This window comes from Bombina bombina, chromosome 2 (assembly GCF_027579735.1).
Source record: "Bombina bombina isolate aBomBom1 chromosome 2, aBomBom1.pri, whole genome shotgun sequence".
In the NCBI taxonomy this organism is placed as follows: domain Eukaryota; kingdom Metazoa; phylum Chordata; class Amphibia; order Anura; family Bombinatoridae; genus Bombina; species Bombina bombina.
In genome coordinates this window covers 1,154,092,513-1,154,115,010 of record NC_069500.1, presented here as the reverse complement: position 1 = coordinate 1,154,115,010, position 22,498 = coordinate 1,154,092,513, and the positions used below count along the sequence as shown (strand labels likewise).

Here is a 22,498-nt window from a genome sequence, read left to right as displayed (position 1 = left end):
ACAACAATAGTAGATTTGAGTTACAAATAGGTAAAAGTATGAATGTAATGAATAAAAAGCAGCTACTGTTTTGAGACCCACACTTTTCTATACAATAAAAACATTTTGTTAAAGCTTTTGTTATGATTAATTGTACATTCCTAATAAATTTGAGTATATATCCTTGAAGGCACAGAGTACTGTAAAATGGGTTTCTCCTTAATGTGTTTCTAAATACTTTTAATACCAGCTGCAGAGTTTAAAATGTATGGGAAATTGTTCTTTTAGGTATATTTCTGTATATGAAATAACTGTTTCTGCTAACTGAAACCACAATGCAATACAGGGGCTGATCTTGTAAGGACAGAATACCCATTATCTTATCTGTCTAATTATTTACACAAAGTCCTTCTTATCATTTTATTACTGTTTACTCAAAGGCCAATACATGTCCCAATTCTCTAATAGTCTCTAGGCTGGAGAGATTGTTTAAGAATTCTGGCCAGTACCTCTATTTCCCTGGTGGAATTATCGAAAGCCAAATTTACCATAAAACAGAGTGTCTTGCTGCATTTTCGTATGGGAAGGAGATGCATACATTACAAAAGTACACAATGAAATGAATAAATGAAAAAAGTAATTTCCAAATCATACAAAATGAATAATTGAGCAATTTACACAAAAAATCCCATGATATCACATTAAATTAAAGTATGAACTCAGCACTGAATACTTTTTTTGTGACCTTGCAGATCATGCTAGATTAATGATATCTGTTCACATAGCACTTACTATGGTGAGCTGAAGAGATTTTGAGGTAATATATTTTCCTTTTTTACATAGAGATGTTCATGTGATATTTCCTAGTTAACTTTTACAGTTAGGATGAATCACTTTCAAGTGATTTAGCATATGAGCAACATAAAGGGAGGGGGGGCTGTACTCACAACTATAAACCACCAACTGCCAGGACTATGTAAATTGGATCCAACATATAAAAGTATCTGCAGTCCCTGGACTTATAATATAATCAAATTGCTTTTACATGTTGGATATATATATTATTTACGTGACGTTTCGGGGACAGCTCCCCTTCATCAGACCAACAATGAAATGTGACAAGCAAACCTTTATACCCTCTAAGACCCTCCCCCAGGGGACATAAATTGTCCCGAAATGGTTGTCAAGGCAACTGCCTATTGTTACACCAAACAGTAAATACAAAAACACACATATGTTAGCTAATATCTATACATAGGATACAATCAACAAGTGAAACTATAATGAACATACAAACTGATGGGTACATACAGTACATATAAGACAAACTGAGAATAAGACAAAATGAAACAAAAGAAGACACAATCGACTGCAGGCACAGAGTATATGTTATATGGCAACTATGTAAGGGCCCACCCAAATAGAAAGATTATCAAAACACAGTACAAAACATGGAGCAGAACCTAATGAGCCTAATAAGCACGACATAGAGTACCATATATAACATAGGAACTAACCTGCTGAAATGTGTGACATAAGAAATAGTCTACTTAAATGTGTGACATAAGTAATAATCAGCGTAGACATATTAAATGTGCATGCTACTGGTAGTGGATACTAGGGATCCCTAAGAATAATGTTGATACACTCAATCTAATAATATCAAACCATAAACACAATCCGTATCAGTAGCACAAACCTACCTAGCGTGTAACAGTGAGAGCCGAATGCACCACAGATCGCTATGACTAAATAAATAGATACATTTGCCTTGCAGCGTTCATCTTTCTATTTGGGTGGGCCCTTACATAGTTGCCATATAACTATATACTCTGTGCCTGCAGTCGATTGTGTCTTCTTTTGTTTCATTTTGTCTTATTCTCAGTTTGTCTTATATTTGTACCCATCAGTTTGTATGTTCATTATGGTTTCACTTGTTGATTGTATCCTATGTATAGATATTAGCTAACATATGTGTGTTTTTGTATTTACTGTTTGGTGTAACAATAGGTGGTTGCCTTGACAACCATTTTGGTGCAATTTCTGTCCACTGGGGGAGGGTCTTAGAGGGTATAAAGGTTTGCTTGTCACATTTCATTGTTGGCCTGATGAAGGGGAGCTGTCCCCGAAACGTCACGTAAATAAAAGCTACTATTGCTATTTCTTAAGACCAATGAGTGCTGTCTTCTATTACCTATATCTCTACCTGCATTCAGCACCCTAGCACCAGGAAACCTGTTAGTGTGAGTGCACCAGCCTCCTTGAATATATATATATATATATATATATACACACACACATACATTTTAGTGATCCTTATGGAGATTTGAAGCATTACTGACAGAGAAACATCATATTTGTAATTCTTTCCTGGTATATAAATTGCAGAAAATGCCTGAATTATGTGTTCTGTGTAGTTTATTTTCTATTATTTTTGTCATGGTGTACACACTTATTTTTCTCTCCTTTATAGTTGATATAAGCTACTTATTGCACTTTGACAATAACATTTTTTCATATAACAATTCTTCTTGAAAATAAAAAAATGTTTTGATATATTACAAGTTTTCTGAAAGATGTTAGTTATTCTGTCTTCTTTCTACTGAAGCAACACTGTAAAGTAACTAAGAATTTCAAAGGAATGTTTCTGTGATGTTTTTTTTTCTGTGAATTAACTAGTTATTTTACAAAGGGTAGTGGGAAAACTCTAGTGTTGCTGTGTAGCTAATCTCCTTTGTCCTTTGCTTTCTGCTCAGCCAAGTGTATCAAAAGCACCTCTGTGGCGAACATTCTAACCTGTTTTGTTATTAACAGCCCTATAACAGAAATGTAGTCGACCAATCACATGTGAAAATGGTGTAACATATGGACATCCACTATTCAAAATGCAGCTTATGGCTGTAGCACACAACAATTGTGGCTCTTTCTCAGGCACATGAGCTGTTTATGGAAACAATATGAGCTTGCAATTTTGGAGGCTTTGTTGTGTGTGACAGATATTTCAATACCCATCAAGAGTGATTGCCCAGGATACCTACCAAAGTACTATAACTTTGCCCACTGGGTATTGAACCACAAATAAATGCTGTGCAAGATGTTTCTGCGTGCCTAGCTCTCAGTACTCAATAAAGGACTCTACCACATGATGCACAATAAACCCCTTAGTCCTTGATCTGTCCATTCTTGTGTTGTGCAGCAGCAGCTACACAATTATGTGAATCACACTTTGCTGCTAACAGACAACTGTAACATTTGTTTTGAAGCAGGGGAAATCTCAGAAACAGCATCCAGATAGGTAAATACCAGCTCTTCACAGGAGGTCTGTCATAAGTGACCTAGTTGTATGGAGCAGCAGAAAACCTACGTTCAAAAATATTCTTCAATCGGCTGAGAATCTTGTGACAATACCCAGTGTTACATACATTACTTGGGTGACACTGTATTGTGTAATAATTTAAGACCATAGGGGATAAACATTTTTGATTGCATTTTTTTAAATTCACATTAGAATAAGCATATGGCTTGACCTATTTGGGTGCACATTGTAGTACAGTACGTGCACACTCTAGCAGCAATGTTTGTCATCCATTCTGTAAGTATGAGACTGATTATGTAACAAAGTCACCAGCTCAACATGATCTGTCCTCTTCTGATTCCTCTGAACAACTGTGAGCCTACTCAGAGTCAGACAATTTAAAAGGACATGAAAATTAAAATCAAACTTTCAGATAAAGCATTGAATATTAAGAAACTTTTCAATTTACTTCATTATCTTGGTATTCTTTGTTGAATGGCACACTTATGTAGTCTCATGAGCAACAATACACTACTAGGTTTCAGTAGTGCATTGCTGGGGTTAAAGGGACACTAAAGTGAAATGATAGAGACAGAGCATGCCATTTTCAGAGTTTTCAATTTACTTCTATTATCTAGTCTGCTTTGCTCTCTTGACATAATTTGTTGAAAAGCACAACTAAGTAGGCTCAGAAGCAGCAGTGCGCTACTGGGAGCTAGTTGTTAATCTGTGGCTGCACATCTATGTCTCTTGTTATTGTCTCACCTTATACTGTATGCACAGCAACCACACAATATTGCATTACTTCTCCTTCAACAAAGGATGCCAAGAGAATAAAGCAAATTTGATAACAAAAAGAAAATTGAAAAGTTAAAACTGTATACTTTATCTGAATCATACAGGAAAAATGCTGGGTTTCATATCCCTTTAAGCATGCAGTTATACACAAGCAACTATGCACTTATACAATGGCAACACATTAGAGCATTTTATTTTGCACCTTTAAATTACTCATCTATAATATATAATTTAGGTATTTTCTATTTTTGCATGTAGACCTATCAATTGTAAAAAGAATGTCAACTAAATTACCCTTAGTAAAAATGACATTATACATAAACATTCAATTACAACAGCATCAATGTTTATATATACAAGATAACAGTTATTGGCTACATAAAGCAATGCCAACTTCTAGCTGAAATACAAAAATCATTAAGTCCAAGGTTACCTTTTAATGGTAGGGATACATGCTGTTTTGGCAGATTTCAATCCCTTGAAACAAAATGTTGTCTTGATTTTATGTTATACGCTAGAGCTATCTGTTTTAAATCGTTTAAGCTTTTAGGTATAGACTGACTGCTTTTACCTCATTTGTAGAAAGTACAGGTTTTGCTGTCCATCAATAATGTATTTGTTCTCTTAGGAACAATAACCAGATCAGAATGATACACTGAATAACCTGAGAAAAGTATATTGTGTTTCAAATGAGAGTAGCATGTCTAATTACAATATGATGTTGAAAAGCAAACAGTCCTGTGTTTTCATGCACTTCATGTTATGCTATGTTTAGGGCATTTAAATAATATTAAATTCTAGATTTAGAACTAGTTATGACAATGTATTTTACAGTGAAGAGCTATAAAAATAGTCCAATACAGAGCACAAACTAAGCCTAAGGGCTGAAAATAAAAAAAATATGCACCATGGTATTTAAATGTAATGTGAGAAAATTCATTATACATTTAAATACTAAACTGCAGTAGAATACATTACAGGGACATTAAACACAAATTGTAAACTACATGATTATGAACCTTAATTATAAATGAATGATTATGAAGATAATTTTGCAATGAAAACTGCAGCTTTATTTTGTCAAATGAGTATATTGTCTTATGTTTATTATTTTCACTGATTTCCCTGTCCCCCAGAACAGGACATCCCCTGCTAACCAATCACAAACTAATATTAAGATAAAGCACAAACTCTGTTTGCGTTTGCACATGTGCAGATTGGGGGAGCCTGCCCTCTTGTATTCCCTTAAAGGGCCATAATACCCAAATGTTCAAACACTTGAAAGTGATGCAGTATAGCTGTAAAAAGCTGACTAGAAAATATCACCTGAACATCTCTATGTAAAAAAGAAAGATATTTTACCTCAAAAGTTTCTCAGTAGCCACATCCCATTGTAAAGGACTTCTAAGCAGCATATCAGTATGTCTGTCCTGGGACAGCCGAAGGATTGAGGCTCATGCACTCTAATGTTGTTTCCTTATTCAGTGTAAGGAAGTTTACAATGAAATCTCATGAGAGTTCAGTCAAATCTCATGAGATCACAGTAAAAGAGTTCATGACCTCAGCACTGTTGATGCTGATTGGCTGCTGTTCATTTCTTCATTTTTTATTTTTTTTTACCTGCAGCTTGGCTGCAGCTGAGTATAACTTTTTACACAGAACTTACTCTGCTGAGCTGAGGAGATTGTGAGGTAAATATCTTCCTTTTTTACATAGAGATGCTCAGGTGATATTTTCCTGTCAGCTTTTTACAGTTATACTGTACAGTTATACTATAGTTATACAGTTTTAAGGGATTTATCATATGAGTATTATGTCCCTTTGAAGAGGTTTAGCACTGATACAGCTTAGTTACTATTGCAAAGAAAAATTTTCCTATCATGAATGTTAATGCAAAACTGATAATCCAACTTTTAAAAGCATGTGACACAATAGAAGCTTAGGGAAGAAGAGAAAGGTAAACAAAAGTTCACATAAATTGCCTAGCAGTATTAAAGGGGCATTAAACCCAAAAATGTCCTTTCATGATTCAGATTGAGCATACAATGTTAAACAACATTCCAATTTACTTCTATAATCTAATTTGCTTCATTCTTTAGATATCCTTTGTTAAAGAAATAGCAATGCACATGGGTGAGCTAATTACATGAGGCAAATATGTGCAGCCATCAATCAGAAGCTACTGAGGCTATCTAGATATGCTTTTCAGGAAAGAATATCAAGAGAATAAAGCAAATTAGATGATAGAAGTACATTAGAAAGTTGTTTAAAATGGTACTCTCTATCTGAATCATGAAAGATAACATTTGGGTTTAATCTTCCTTTAACCCAAGCCTCCCTGGGAGAAAGTCAAACAAGCACAATTTCTAGATGTATTTTACAGCAAAAGACTGCAAAATAAATAATAAATGTCTATTGCAATAATGGTTGACTTGCAATAATGAAACATTTTATGCATTATTGAAATGTAAAGTTTAATGGGATTAAACATGTGAAAGAAGGGTAATAGAAAAAACGTAATTGTGTCATTAATCTCACTTTTTTCTACACTGCTTTAAAAGCAATGTTAAAGGGCCATTAAGTACAATATAACTACACAACTGACAAATCCATAATACAAATGCAATGCAATATCACTTACTTTTAATTTAAGTCAAATGAGTAGTAAACTTTTTTCTTGCTAATTTCAAAGTAAAAGGGACATTTAAAGGGCTAAATTATGAGTGGAGCGCAAACATTTGCACCAGAGCGATAAAAGGTATATCGCAAGGGTTTGTGCTAATAGGACTTACCACTCGTGCTACAAGTTGAAAGTAAACAGGATCACGTGAGCACAATCGTGATTTATGCTAGAATCCTTACTGCAACTTCAGAGCTCTGGTTAACTGTTTCGTGAAACATAAAAGTTGCACAAAACCCTTCAAATATACATGACAAAGTACACTTACCCTCATAATAACACCATCTAAAAAAATATTCAAAAAATTATTCACACAAAAGTTATAAGGGATCAAAGATATGAGATTCAGGTGTTAAAAAAAAATGGCAGGTAAAGGGCTTTAACATTGAGACACATACAGATACATGTTTATGTATATGTATGTACAGTATATATATATATATATATATATATATATGTGTGTGTGTATTTACATGTGTATATAAATATTTACAGACATATATACACATATAAACACATAAATACATATATACACATATATAAGTACATTGGCGCCATTGCAGTTAAGTAGATGAAAACATGTAAGAGCATATTTATGCAATATTCATATTTAATAAAGGATTTAAGTATGTCTTTACTGTAAATATTTCACATTCCAATGTTCTTCACATAACAGAATATGTTCTTTGTATTTATAAATAGATATTATAATATATATCTGTATATATCTATACCTATATATAATCAGTATAGATATATATTGTGCCAAAAATGATGAGATATATGTAGAGATATTTACTTATGAATAAAAAGAACATATTCTTGTATGTGCAGAACAATGGAATATGAAATATTCATATTTTCATATCGGGTTAGCGCAAATGAGAATATGCGATCGTGTTTGTGCGAGAGTGGGGGGGGGGGTTCTTTCCACATTTTTTCACTATTGTCTTCTATGGGGGAATATGTGAACGCGCATTTGATATTCTAAGTTCGGAGTTTTGCGCTAGGAATCAATCAACATACAGATTCTTCAACCTGTGATGTAATCACCAAACCCCTGAAACTGCCAATTTAAGTGTTCTAGTGCCCATATGTTTTTTGGATTTTTTTTATTGGGGAGTTAACAATGTAATATTTTCAAACTTCAGGGGTATTAATGGAAGAAGCAATTTAGGATTGTTATCACGGGAAAAACACACTGACAATACCAGCCAAGGTTCATAAATTGTTATCTGACAAAAAACAAGCAGCCCAATAAAAAGAGACACACTAATATATACCTCATATATATGTATGGTAAAGCAAGTTGACTGTTTGCCGCTCTATAGGTATTGCAGTTGTAAAAAAAAAAATTGCTACAATTTTTGTGTTTATTTAAATTTTTATACAGAAAAGTTGTACCAAATTATTTGTTAGTTAGTATTATTACTTACCTGACTGTTCTACCTTGCTAAACTTAGATCTTGTAATGCTTAATTGCATCATCTGAATGTAAAAAATGACTTCATGACCAGTGCAGGTGCAAGGAGTTTTGGAACCCTAGGAGAATATACAGCAGTGGGAGAAACAACTTTCAAAGTCCACTTCAACACTACAAGCATAATGGGAATACACCCCCTATAGTACTATCAACAGTTCACACAGTCTAGTCTTTTTGTCGTACCCTGGCCTGAATATAAGAAAGTTTAAGATTACATATATTGCACACCACAATTTCTAATATTGTCCTCAACACAACAGCCAATAGGATTCTAGCAGCTCTAATTCCTATTGGCTAATTCACTTTTTTTAGCTAATAGGAATGCAAGGGACACCATCTTGAATCGCGTAACTTGCATTGAAGATTCAGTGTACGGCAGTGACCGTATGAAGAGGATGCTCCACACTGGATGTCTTCAGGATGTACCTGCTCCGCACCACCGGGATCAAGATAGAAGATGCTGCCTGGATGAAGATTGAAGATGCAGCCTGGATGAAGATTGAAGAGGCCGCATGGATGAAGATTGAAGAGGCCGCATGGATGAAGATTTCTCGCCACTTGGATGAGCACTTTGCTGTCGAGATGAAGATTGAAGAGGCCGCTGGATGAAGACTTCTCGCCGCCTGGATGAAGGTCATTCAAGCGGGACTTCAAAAACTGTAAGTTAATCTTCAGGGGTTAGTGATAGGTTTTTTTAAGGGTTTTTTGGGTAGGTTTTTATTTTAGATTAGGGTTTGGGCATGTAAAAGAGCTAAATGCCATTTTAATGGCAACGCCCATCCAAATGCCCTTTTCAGGGCAATGGGAAGCTTAGGTTTTTTAAGATAGTTTTTTTTACTTTGTGGGTTTGGGGGAGTGGGGGTTTATAATGTTAGTGGCCCTTTATATTTTTTTTTTTTGGTAAAAGAGCTGTTTAACTTAGGCAATGACCTACAAAAGGCCCTTTTAAGGGGTATTGGTAGTTTATTCTAGATTAGGTTTTTTATTTTGGAGTGTTTTTATTTTTTAAATGGGAATTAGAATAGGAATATTTTTTATTACTTTTGATAATTTCGGCTAGATTACGAGTTGTTCATTAGGCTGAAAAACAGCGTTAAAAGGTCCTAATGCTGTTTTTTCCTTACTGCTGCTATTACGAGTCTTGCAGGTTTAGGGGCACCGCACACTTCTTTGGCCTTACCGCAAAATGACTTACGTAAGCTTCGTAAAGTCTTTTTTCTATGGGACTTCCATAGCGCTCATATTACGAGTCTGTCCTGGGAGGCCAAAAAGTGAGCGGTACACCCTCTACCTCCAAGATCCCTAACGCATTTTAAAGTCAGTAGTGAAGAGTGTTATGGTACAACGCCGTAGCATAAAACTCATAACTAAAGTGCTAAAAAGTACACTAACACCCATAAACTACCTATTAACTCCTAAACCGAGGCCCTCCCGCATCACAAACACTAAAATTAAATTTTTAACCCCTAATCTGCCGCTCCGGACATTGCCGCCACTATAATAAACATATTAACCACTAAACCGCCGCACTCCCGCCTCGCAAACACTAGTTAAATATTATTAACCCCTAATTTGCCATCCCTAACATCACCGCCACCTACATTATACTTATTAACCCCTAATCTGCTGCTCCAGACATCTCCGCCACCTACATTATACTTATAAACCCCTAATCTGCTGTCCCCAACATCGCCGACACCTACATTATTTTTATTAAGCCCTAATCTGCCGCCCCCAATGTCGCCGCAACCTACCTAAAGTTATTAATCCCCAATCTGCCACCCCCAACATCGCCGCCACTATTCTAAATTTATTAACCCCTAAACCTAAGTCTAACCCTAACCTTAAAACCCCCTAACTTAAATATAATTTAAATAAATCTAAATAAAATTACTATCATTACCTAACTAATTCCTATTTAAAACTAAATACTTACCAACAAAATAAACCATAAAATAGCTACAATATAACTAATAGTTACATTGTAGCTAGCTTAAGATTTATTTTTATTTTACATGCAAGTTTGTATTTATTTTAACTAGGTAGAATAGTTACTAAGTAGTTATTAACTATTTAATAACTACCTAGCTAAAATAAATACAAAAGTACCTGTAAAATAAAACCTAACATAAGTTACACTAACACCTAACACTACACTTCAATTAAATACATTAACTAAATTAAAAACAATTAAATAAATTAAATTAGCTAAATTACAAAAACAAACAAACACTAAATTACAAAAAATAATAAACAAATTACAGGATATTTAAACTAATTACACCTAATCTAATAGCCCTATCAAAATAAAAAAAAGCCCCCCAAAATAAAAAAAACCCTAGCCTAAACTAAACTATCAATAGTCCTTAAAATGGCCTTTTGCGGGGCATTGCCCCAAAGTAATCAGCTATTTTACCTGTAAAATAAAATTACAAACACCCCCCAACAGTAAAACCCTCCACCCACACAACAAACCCCCCAAATAAAAAGCTAAACTCCCCATTGACCTGAAAAGGGCATTTGGATGGGCATTGCCCTTAAAAGGGCAGTTAGCTCTTTTGCGGCCCAAACCCCTAATCTAAAAATAAAACCCACCCAATACACCCTTAAAAAAAAAAAACTAACACTAACCCCCTGAAGATCGACTTACAGTTCTGAAGACCGGACATCCATCCTCAAGGAAGCGGCAGAAGTCTTCATCCAACCGGGCCGAAGTCTTCAACGAAGCCGGGAGAAGTCTTCATCAAAGCCAAGTGAAGTGGTCCTCCAGACGGGCAGAAGTCTTCATCCATCCGATGCGGAGCTGCTCCATCTTCAAGACATCCGACGAGGAGCATTCTCTTCTTACGATGACTACCGACGAATTAAGGTTCCTTTAACTGATGTCATCCAAGATGGAGTCCCTTAGATTCCGATTGGCTGATAGAATTCAGCCAATCGGAATTAAGGTAGAAAAAATGCAAAGATGCAATCAGCCAATAGGATTGAGCTTGCATTCTATTGGCTGATTGGAACAGCCAATAGAATGTGAGCTCAAGCCTATTGGCTGATTGGATCAGCCAATAGGATTTTTTCTACCTTAATTCCGATTGGCTGATAGAATTCTATCAGCCAATCGGAATCTAAGGGATGCCATCTTGGATGATGTCACTTAAAGGAACCTTCATTCGTTGAGTAGTCATCGGAAGAAGAGGATGCTCTGCGTTGGATGTCTTGAAGATGGAGCTGCGCCGCGTCGAATGGATGAAGATAGAAGATGCCGTCTGGATGAAAACTTCTGCCCATCTGGAGGACCACTTCGCCTGGCTTGGATGAAGACTTCTCCCAGCTTCGTTGAAGACTTCAGCCCGGTTGGATGAAGACTTCTGCCCCTTCCTTGAGGATGGATGTCCGGTCTTCAGAACTGTAAGTTGATCTTCAGGGGGTTAGTGTTAGGTTTTTTAAGGGTGTATTGGGTGGGTTTTATTTTTAGATTAGGGGTTTGGGCCGCAAAAGAGCTAACTGCCCTTTCATGGACAATGCCCATCCAAATGCCCTTTTCAGGGCAATGGGCAGCTTAGGTTTTTTTTAGTTAGCTTTTTATTTGGGGGGTTTGTTGTGTGGGTGGTGGGTTTTACTGTTGGGGGGTGTTTGTAATTTTTTTTTTACAAGTAAAAGAGCTGATTAATTTGGGGCAATGCCCTGCAAAAGGCCCTTTTAAGGGCTATTGATAGTTTAGTTTAGGCTAGGGTTTTTTTTTATTTTGGGGGGGCTTTTTTTTATTTTGATAGGGCTATTAGATTAGGTGTAATTAGTTTAAATATCTTGTAATTTGTTTATTATTTTCTGTCATTTAGTGTTTTTTTTTGCACTTTAGCTAATTTAATTTAATTTATTTTATTGTTTTTAATTTAGTAAATTTATTTAATTATAGTGTAGTGTTAGGTGTTATTGTAACTTAGGTTAGGTTTTATTTTACAGGTACTTTTGTATTTATTTTATCTAGGTAGTTATTAAATAGTTAATTACTATTTAATAACTATTGTACCTAGTTAAAATAAATTCAAACTTTCCTGTAAAATAAAAATAAAGCCTAAGATAGATACAATGTAACTATTAGTTATATTGTGGCTAGCTTAGGTTTTTTTAATAGATAAGTATTTAGTTTTAAATAGGAATTACTTAGGTAATAATATTAATTTTTAATTATATATATTAATTTTTATTTAGATTTATTGTAATTATATTTAAGTTAGGGGGTGTAAAGGGTTAGGTTTAGACTTAGGTTTAGGGGTTAATACATTTAGTATAGTGGTGGCGACGTTGGGGGTGGCAGATTAGGGGTTAATAAATGTAGGTAGGTGGCAGCGATGTAAGGGATGGCAGATTAGGGGTTAATAATATTTAACTAATGTTTGTGAGGCGGGAGTGCAGCAGTTTAGAGGTTAATATGTTTATTATAGTGGCGGCAATTTTGGGGGTGGCAGATTAGGGGTTAATAAGTGTAGGGAGGTTGCGGGAACATTGGGGGTGGCATATTAGGGGTTAATAAATATAATGTAGGTCTCGGCAATGTTGTGGGCAGCAGATTAGGGGTTAATACATACAATATAAGTATAATGTAGGCGTCGGCGATGTCAGGGGTGGCAGATTAGGGGTTAATAAGTGTAAAATTAGGGTGTTTAGACTTGGGGTTCATGTTTGGGTGTTAGGTGTAAACATACATTTTATTTCCCTATAGGAATCAATGGGGCTGCGTTACTGAGCTTTTTTGCAGGTGTTAGACTTTTTCTCAGCCGGCTCTCCCCATTGATTCCTATGGGGAAATCGTGCACGAGCACGTACGACCAGCTCACCGCTGACTTAAGCAGCGCTGGTATTGGAGTGCGGTATGGAGCTCAATTTTGCTCTACGCTCACTTCTTGTCTTTTAACGCCGGGTTTGTAAAAACCCGTAATACCAGCGCTGCATGTAAGTGAGCGGTGAGTAAAAACTGCTCGTTAGCACTGCATAGCCACTAACGCAAAACTTGTAATCTGGCCGTCAGTTTGTTATTATGTGTAATGTATTTTTTTTTCGTTTTAGGGTGCAATGCCCTACAAAAGGCCCTTTAAGGGACTCCCAAAAGGCTCCTTCAAGGGCCCTTGGTTGTTTGGGGGGTGGGGGTTTGTAACTGTTAGGGGGTGTTTGTTTGTTTTTGTAGCAAAAGGATGTTATTGTTATTGTTATTTTGTGTAATGTATTTTTTCGTTTTAGGGTGGGTTTTTATTTTTAAATTAGGGCTTGGGCAGCAAAAGAGCTAAATGCCCTATTAAGGGCAATGCCCATACAAATGCCCTTTTCAGGGCAATGGGTAGATTAGGTTTGACTTTATTTTTATTTTTTGGGTTTGGGGGGCTGGGGGTTTGTATACTGTTAGGTAGTGTTCATTTTTTATGTAGCAAAAGAGCTGTTAACTTTAGAGCAATGCCCTACAAAAGGCCCTTTTAAGGGCTCCCAAAATACCCTTTCAAGGGTCATTGGTAGTTTGGGGGATGGGGGTTTGTATACTGTTAGGGGGTGTTTGTTTTTGTAGTAAAAGAACTGTTAACTTTAGGGCAATGCCCTACAAAAGGCCCTTTTTTAAGGGCCCCCAAAATGCCCTTTTAAGGGCCCTTGGTAGTTAATTATAGATTAAGGTTTTTTTATTTTTGGGTGGTCTTTTTTATTTTTAAAAGGGTTTTAGAATAGGAATACTTTTTATTGTTTTGGATAATGTTTGTTATTTTTTTATAATGGTATTTTTTTTATTTTTTGTAATTTTAGCGTTTGTTATTTTTTTTGTAATGGTAGGTTTTAGTGTAAGGCAGGTTAGGTTTTATTTCACAGGTAATTTTGTATTTATTTTAATTAGCTAGTTAGTAAATATTTAATACCTAGTCTACCTATCTAATACCTAGTCTACCTATCTAATACTAGTCTACCTAGTTAAAATAAATACAAACTTACCTGTAAAATAAAAATAAAACCTAAGCTAGCTACAATATAACTATTAGTTATATTGTAACTAGCTTGGGTTTTATTTCACAGGTAAGTATGTATTTAGTTTTAAATAGGTATTATTTAGTAAATAATTGTGTTTAATTTAGCTCTATTTAAATTATGTTAAAGTTAGGGGGTGTTAGGGTTAGGGTTACATTATGTTTTTAGGGTTAGGTTTAGGGGTTAATGTAGTTTAATTTAAGTTGTTGTGATTTGGGGGGCCGGTGGTTTAGGGGTTAATAGTTTTATGTAGTGGCTTATTTTTAATTTATTATCCTTAACTGATTGAGCAGGTTGAGCTTGTATCTCTGGTAAAATTGCTTCCTAATGTTATCTGATATGGCAGTGGGTAATTTCAGTGTGTTTTGCCCATGTGCAAAACAAATATTACATTCCAAACCTTTTTGGGACTACTTGATAATAACTTTTGTCTGAGGTTTATCAAGTCACTTTCGCTGTTGTATTCAATAAGTAATATGAATTTTGGTCATAAAAACAGGAATGGTACATATTAACTGTAGGACTATTTTTTACTGAATCGTTGAGGAAAAAAAGTGCTGCAGATAAACAACAGAAATACAGTGGGGCAAAAAAGTATTTAGTCAGCCACCAATTGTGCAAGTTCTCCCACTTAAGAAGATGAGAGAGGCCTGTAATTTTCATCATAGGTATACCTCAACTATGAGAGACAAAATGTGGAAACAAATCCAGACAATCACTTTGTCTGATTTGGAAAGAATTTATTTGCAAATTATGGTGGAAAATAAGTATTTGGTCACCTACAAACAAGCAAGATTTCTGGCTCTCACAGACCTGTATCTTCTTCTTTAAAAGGCTCCTCTGTCCTCCACTCATTACCTGTATTAATGGCACCTGTTTGAACTTGTTATCAGTATAAAAGACACCTGTCCACAACCTCAAACAGTCACACTCCAAACTCCATTATGGTGAAGACCAAAGAGCTGTCGAAGGACACCAGAAACAAAATTGTAGACCTGCACCAGGCTGGGAAGACTGAATCTGCAATAGGCAAGCAGCTTGGTGTGAAAAAATCAACTGTGGGAGCAATAATTAGAAAATGGAAGACATACAAGACCACTGATAATTTCCCTCAATCTGGGGCTCCACGGAAGATCTCACCCTGTGGGGTAAAAATAATCACAAGAACGTTAAGCAAACATCCCAGAACCACACGGGGGAGCCTAGTGAATGACCTGCAGAGAGCTGGGATCAACGTAACAAAGGCTACCATCAGTAACACACTACGCCGCCAGGGACTCAGATCCTGCAGTGCCAGACATGTCCCCCTGCTTAAGCCAGTACATGTCCGGGCCCATCTGAAGTATGCTAGAGAGCATTTGGATGATCCAGAAGCAGATTGGGAGAATGTCATATGGTCAGATGAAACCAAAGTAGAACTGTTTGGTAGAAACACAACTCGTCGTGTTTGGAGGAGAGAGAATGCTGAGTTGCAACCAAAGAACACCATACCTACTGTGAAGCATGGGGGTGGCAACATCATGCTTTGGGGCTGTTTCTCTGCAAAGGGAACAGGACGACTCATCCGTGTACATGAAAGGATGAATGGGTCCATGTATCGTGAGATTTTGAGTGCAAACCTCCTTCCATCAGCAAGGGTATTGAAGATGAAACGTGGCTGGGTCTTTCAGCATGACAATGATCCCAAACACACCGCCTGGGCAATGAAGGAGTGGCTTCGTAAGAAGCATTTCAAGGTCCTGGAGTGGCCTAGCCAGTCTCCAGATCTCAACCCCATAGAAAATCTTTGGAGGGAGTTGAAAGTCTGTGTTGCCCAGCGACAGCCCCAAAACATCACTGCTCTAGAGGAGATCTGCATGCAGGAATGGGCCAACATACCAGCAACAGTGTGTGACAACCTTGTGAAGACTTACAGAAAACGTTTGACCTCTGTCATTGCCAACAAAGGATATATAACAAAGTATTGAGATGAACTTTTGATATTGACCAAATACTTATTTTCCACCATAATTTGCAAATAAATTCTTACCAAATCAGACAATGTGATTGACTGGATTTGTTTCCACATTTTGTCTCTCATAGTTGAGCTATACCTATGATGACAATTACAGGCCTCTCTCATCTTCTTAAGTGGGAGAACTTGCATAATTGGTGGCTGACTAAATACTTTTTTGTCCCACTGTAGATGATTTAGAGCACATAAACACTTAGGTCAATAGCAGCTGTTAGCATGCTGAAAATGATCAAATAATGGCACAGGATCAATTATAATCTAAGCTAGGGAAAAGAGGAATGGGAGAAAATGACAGAAGAAAATCAGATGGAGGAGAGATGGCTAGAACACAGGACACTATTGGCTGAAATACAGAGGTCACTTAAAAAAAACAATCAATGCAGTAGAATTGCATAATTAACAAGTGCATAATAAAAAGACAATGATTTAACACCTACTCTGTATTTAAAATAAGCAGTAATTTTTTTTCTGACAAATATATTTCTTCTCCCATTTTCCAATCTCCTGTATCATGTGACAGACATCAGCCAATCACAGACTAGTAAGCTTGTGCAAAGTATATTAGTAGTACGGTGTAGTAAAACTAATAAGGTACCCCTTCGAAACATAATATTGTAGTTACATAAAGGTAAAAAATAGTACTAAACCAGTTTACATGTACTGGCAAAATAACTAGGGAAGGGGGGGTGCTGACTGTCTGAAATATATAAGAAAAGACAGGAGAAACAGTTGACAGTACCTAGCACTCACAGAAAGCTATAAATTAGCAGTATTTATAAAGACCGGGTTAGTGTCAGAGACTGGAAATTAATTTAAAACATAACTTTTACTCTTACAGTATAAAAATGGTAAAGAATACCAAACAACAAATGGTGTAGTACAAATGTTTACAACTTAGAATAAAATGAACAAATCAGGGCTGAGGTGTGAGACACAAAATCCAAAATTAGGTAACTGGATAAGTACTAGACAAAAAACTCAGCTCAAGGCTCAGGAATTTTGCGCGGATTGCACTGAAACTATCTAAAAAAGGGGATTGACCCCAACAACATATATCTAAGCTGTGCAATACTGGCAAAGGAGCGTGAGTAGAGTCAATTGTCAAGGGAGCAGAATAATAAAGGCAAGTGCCTAAAGATTAAACATAAACATTACCAGAGGTACAAAAAAATAGTGTCTCACACGCTCAGACACGGCCTAATGCGCATTTCGCTGCTAGCACGGCTTTCTCAGAGGCTAACCAGAGTCTGGTCATTAGCCCGGTATTTGTACGGTCAACAGCCAATCAGAATTGACTGCAGGAACACACCTCTCAAATTAGCCTATCACAAGTGATCTTCCGTCATTGGTCCAAGATAGGTCATGTGACTATACCTTGATAATAGTAAATAGATTCATAGCCATGTCCGTGACTTGTGTAAGTTAAAAAGACTTTTCTTCTAGTACCATTCAACTCGTAATCACATCTTTACATTCTGCTTATGGATTCAAAGCAAAATATTAGTGAAGTCTTGTTGGGATTATTATTATAAAGCTATAGTATGGGTTGTTGTTAAGGAGACTCTTATGTGATCGCCAAAAATACGCGCAAAATGACCATTCATATACGCTCAAAAAATTTTCTTCTGTAATTTGCTACTGATAGAATCCACACAGTTAGGCTTAGTATAACGATATTCCCTAATCTGTCTGGAGTGGAAATATACGATCATGATTATGTGTGTACGTTGTCGTAGCAACCAGCATGAATGTTAACAGAGAGATATGTAAATAACACAATGCATTTCATATTAATTGCCAGCAGCAGAGTATCTGTACAGCTTTACTTTTACACCCCAATCGCCACCTCATGATGGTGTTAATACGTGTAGTATGAGTAATATAATTATATTCTCTCTGGTTGAACCATAATATCCAATCACCGGTTATGGTATTTTTTCATTGGTCAGCCGGTTATACCCAATCAGAGGTTGTGCAAAGCCGTTACCATGGCGATTAGTACAAACATTTTTAGCAAAGTCAGTTTTCTATAAAAAAAATAATGTGTTAACACTAGTATGAATGGTCATTTTGCGCGTATTTTTGGCGATCATATAAGAGTCTCCTTAACAACAACCCATACTATAGCTTTATAATATTAATCCCAACAAGACTTCACTAATATTTTGCTTTGAATCCATAAGCAGAATATAAAGATGTGATTACGAGTTGAATGGTCCTAGAAGAAAAGTCTTTTTAACTTACACAAGTCACGGACATGGCTATGAATCTATTTACTATTATCAAGGTATAGTCACATGACCTATCTTGGACCAATGACGGAAGATCACTTGTGATAGGCTAATTTGAGAGGTGTGTTCCGGCAGTCAATTCTGATTGGCTGTTGACCGTACAAATACCGGGCTAATGACCAGACTCTGGTTAGCCTCTGAGAAAGACGTGCTAGCAGCGAAATGCGCATCAGGCCCTGTCTGAGCGTGTGAGACACTAATTTTTTGTACCTCTGGTAATGTTTATGTTTAATCTTTAGGCACTTGCCTTTATTATTCTGCTTCCTTGACAATTGACTCTACTCACGCTCCTTTGCCAGTATTGCACAGCTTAGATATATGTTGTTGGGGTCAATCCCCTTTTTTAGATAGTTTCAGTGCAATCCGCGCAAAATTCCTGAGCCTTGAGCTGAGTTTTTTGTCTAGTACTTATCCAGTTACCTAATTTTGGATTTTGTGTCTCACACCTCAGCCCTGATTTGTTCATTTTATTCTAAGTTGTAAACATTTGTACTACACCATTTGTTGTTTGGTATTCTTTACCATTTTATACTGTAATAGTAAAAGTTATGTTTTAAATTAATTTCCAGTCTCTGACACTAACCCGGTCTTTATAAATACTGCTAATTTATAGCATTGTGTGAGTGCTAGGTACTGTCAACTGTTTCTCCTGTTTTTTCTTTAGTAAGCTTGTGCATATGCTCAGTAGGATCTTATTCCCCAGAAAGTGTGAATATAAAAAGACTGTGCCCTATGTGATAATGGAAGTAAATTGGAAAATGTCTTAAAATTGCATACTCTTTTGACTTGAGTGTCCCGTTAAAAGGGAGAGTAGAGTCAAAATTTAAATTTCATAATTCAGATAGAACAGGTCATTTTAAACAAATTTCCAATTGAAGAGTAAAACTAGGTAGGCTGATAGGTGCTTCGGAGCCTGCATGTGTCTATGTATAACATTGTTTTAAATGATGCTGCAAACACTGCTGCCAGATGACTATAGATATATGCACAATTCTGAGCTCACCTAGGATTAGTCTTTAACAAAGAATACCAAGAGAACTAGGTCAAATTGATAACATAAATAAATTGGAAAGTTGTTTAAATTGTCATTGTCTATCCAGTCCATTTACGTTAAATTTAGATTTTTTTTTGGTCCCTTTAAAAAAGTCAAACAAAGAATTTAGAAACACTAAAGGAAGAATATGATTTTTATTGGCAGGCATTATGCATCAGTTTACATGTGACCATATAAAAACGAAAGTATTCATTAAAATAAAATACTTATAAATAAAATAACACATATAACATGCAGTGTTTTTCCGCAAGTGCCTCTCTTTTAAGTCTTGCTTTTATTTTAACCCATTACAGAAACCAGTTGGTAATGTGCTGTATCTTCACACTGGGCGCAGCCATCTTGTAGCAGGTGTATTGTTGCCTCCTGTGATAAGAGCAATGCAATTTCACATATTAGTCATCTTACTGACTTTTTGACAGCTCTACGATGCACTTTGGTTTAGCGTGCACAACAGAAAGCAGAGGCTTTGCAGATTTCTTTTGTACAGTACACAATTTAAAAGTTACTATTGGAATACTTCCCCATAACTTCTGTTTAAATAAAAGCATGATTTTGATGTATGAATGTTCCAACTGGATTCTGTATTACAACAGAGCAGTTGTAGTGATAAATATTGCTAACAAAATTATATATCATACACATTTTTCTTCTAGCAATGTAAACATATTTATCTTCTTTTAAATCATATTTGTTTCAATGAAACAAATCTATGTTTTATATTTATAGTACTGTTCTTTTTCCATACTACTAAATATTTTAAATATATATAAAAAGGTATAATAATCATTTTGTTTTGTATACTTTAAAAAATGTATCTACTATCTTACACATACCAGTTAATTACAAATTAAACTTGAGAAAAGTTCAGCAGGAAGCACATTTCAATATATATTGTACTCTAGAAAATTATTTGTTAGAATTTTCTTAAAGGGACATAATACTCATATACTAAATCACTTGAAACTGATGCAGTATAACTGTAAAAAGCTGACAGGAAAATATCACCTGAGCATCTCTATGTAAAAAAGGAAGATATTTTACCTCAAATCTCCTCAGCTCAGCAGAGTAAGTTCTGTGTAAAAAGTTATACTTCACCTGCTCCCAGCTGCAGGTAAAAATAAAAAAAAAAATGAAGAAATGAACAGCAGCCAATCAGCATCAGCAGTGCTGAGGTCATGAACTCTTACTGTGATCTCATGAGATTTGACTTAACTCTCAAGAGATTTCATAGTAAGCTTCCTTTACCTGATTGGTGAAATAATATGAGAGTTCACGAGGCTCATCCCCTAAGCTGTCCCAGGACAGACACACTAAAATGCTGCTTAGAAGTCCTTTTCAATGGGAGGTGGCTACTGAGGAACTTTTGAGGTAAAATATCTTGTTTTTTTACATAGAGATGTTCAGGAGATATTTTCTAGTCAGCTTTTTACAGCTATACTGCATCACTTTCAAGTGTTTAAACATTTGGGTATTATGGCCCTTTAAGTGGCTGCCTTAGCTTTTTATTCACTGCTTTAAGTGGCAGTGGGAGTACTATGTGGGTATCTTAAGAACAGGCACATTTACAGGATGGAATTGAGAATCATATGCAGATCTTTACGGAATACTGAAAAATTCCAGTGCATTGATTCCTCTAATGCTCAATGTCTTAAATTCAATAAATGCTATTTTGATATAATAAAATTAAAAAATTCTATTTTGAAATTATTAACTTGTGGAAAAAAACTCTCTGCAACATCACAGCTCGAAAGCTATTTAACCTGCCCCTAGTCACAGACTCAAGTTGCGGAACATTCTCCTTTATAATCAATGTAGCAGCATCTACTGTATCTTGTAACAGTTCACTTCTTGACGCAAAGAATGAGTTCCCCTGTGACAGATACTGACATCACAACAATGTCTTCAAAATTAGTTAAAAGGGACATTGAAGTGCTGGGTACTACTACAGTTGCATGGTTACTACTCATGCTGCTAGTGTTTTTCCTCCTGTGCTTCTCTTATAAGCTGTTCCTTATTTTAACCCGTTACACAAACCAGTTGGTAAAGCGTTGTATCATTACACTGGGCGCAGCCATCCTGTAGTGGGTGTATTGTTGCCTTGTGTGATATGAGCAATGCATTTTCACAGATTAGTCATCTTACTGACTTTTCGACATCTCTATCTTGCACTTTAGTTTAGCGTGCACAACAGAAAGCAAAAGCTTTGCATATTTGCAGGTTTGTTTTATTAGTGTGCACAGCCTCTATCATAGGGTGTGAGAAAACGTAAACTCAAAGATGGCGGTGCCCAGTGTGAAGATACAGAAATTTACTAGCCAGCACTATTAAAGGGATAAAATAAAATGAAAAACGCTATAAAAAGACAGTGTACTTGATTTTTTTCAAGATAGATAATGCCTTTAGTACCCATTCCCCAGTTTTGCATAACCAACATTGTTATATTAATATACTTTATAACCTCTAAATTTTTTTATCTCAGTGCTTTTTAACCTCTAAAGTTTTTTATCTCAGTGCTTTTTATTAAATCTTGCACAACAGACAGACAGTGCTAGTTCCATGTGTGCCATATAGATAACATTGTGATCACACCCGTGGAGAATGATAATGGTTATACAAGAACCAGCACTGATTGGCTAAAATGCAAGATTGTAAAAAGCACTAGATATGGGGCAGTTTGCAGGGGCTTAGATACAGGTAATCATAGAGGTAAACATTATATTAATATAACAGTGTTGGTTATGCAAAACTGGGAAATGGGTAATAAAGGGATTATCTATCTTTTTAAACAATAACAATTTCCAAGTAGACTGTTCCTTTAAAGAGAGATAACCTTGAAACACAAGAAAAACATGATACTTCACAAGGGCAATAGCATCTCCATGAAATCCCCATGCTGGGCCAAGA

General features: G+C 35.9%; 1 protein-coding gene across 1 annotated transcript in view; it reads right to left on the bottom strand.

Annotated features, from left to right (window-relative positions):
- The window catches only part of GALNTL6 (polypeptide N-acetylgalactosaminyltransferase like 6), a 1,706,608-nt gene that overhangs the window by 102,532 nt on the left and 1,581,578 nt on the right, over positions 1-22,498 (bottom strand).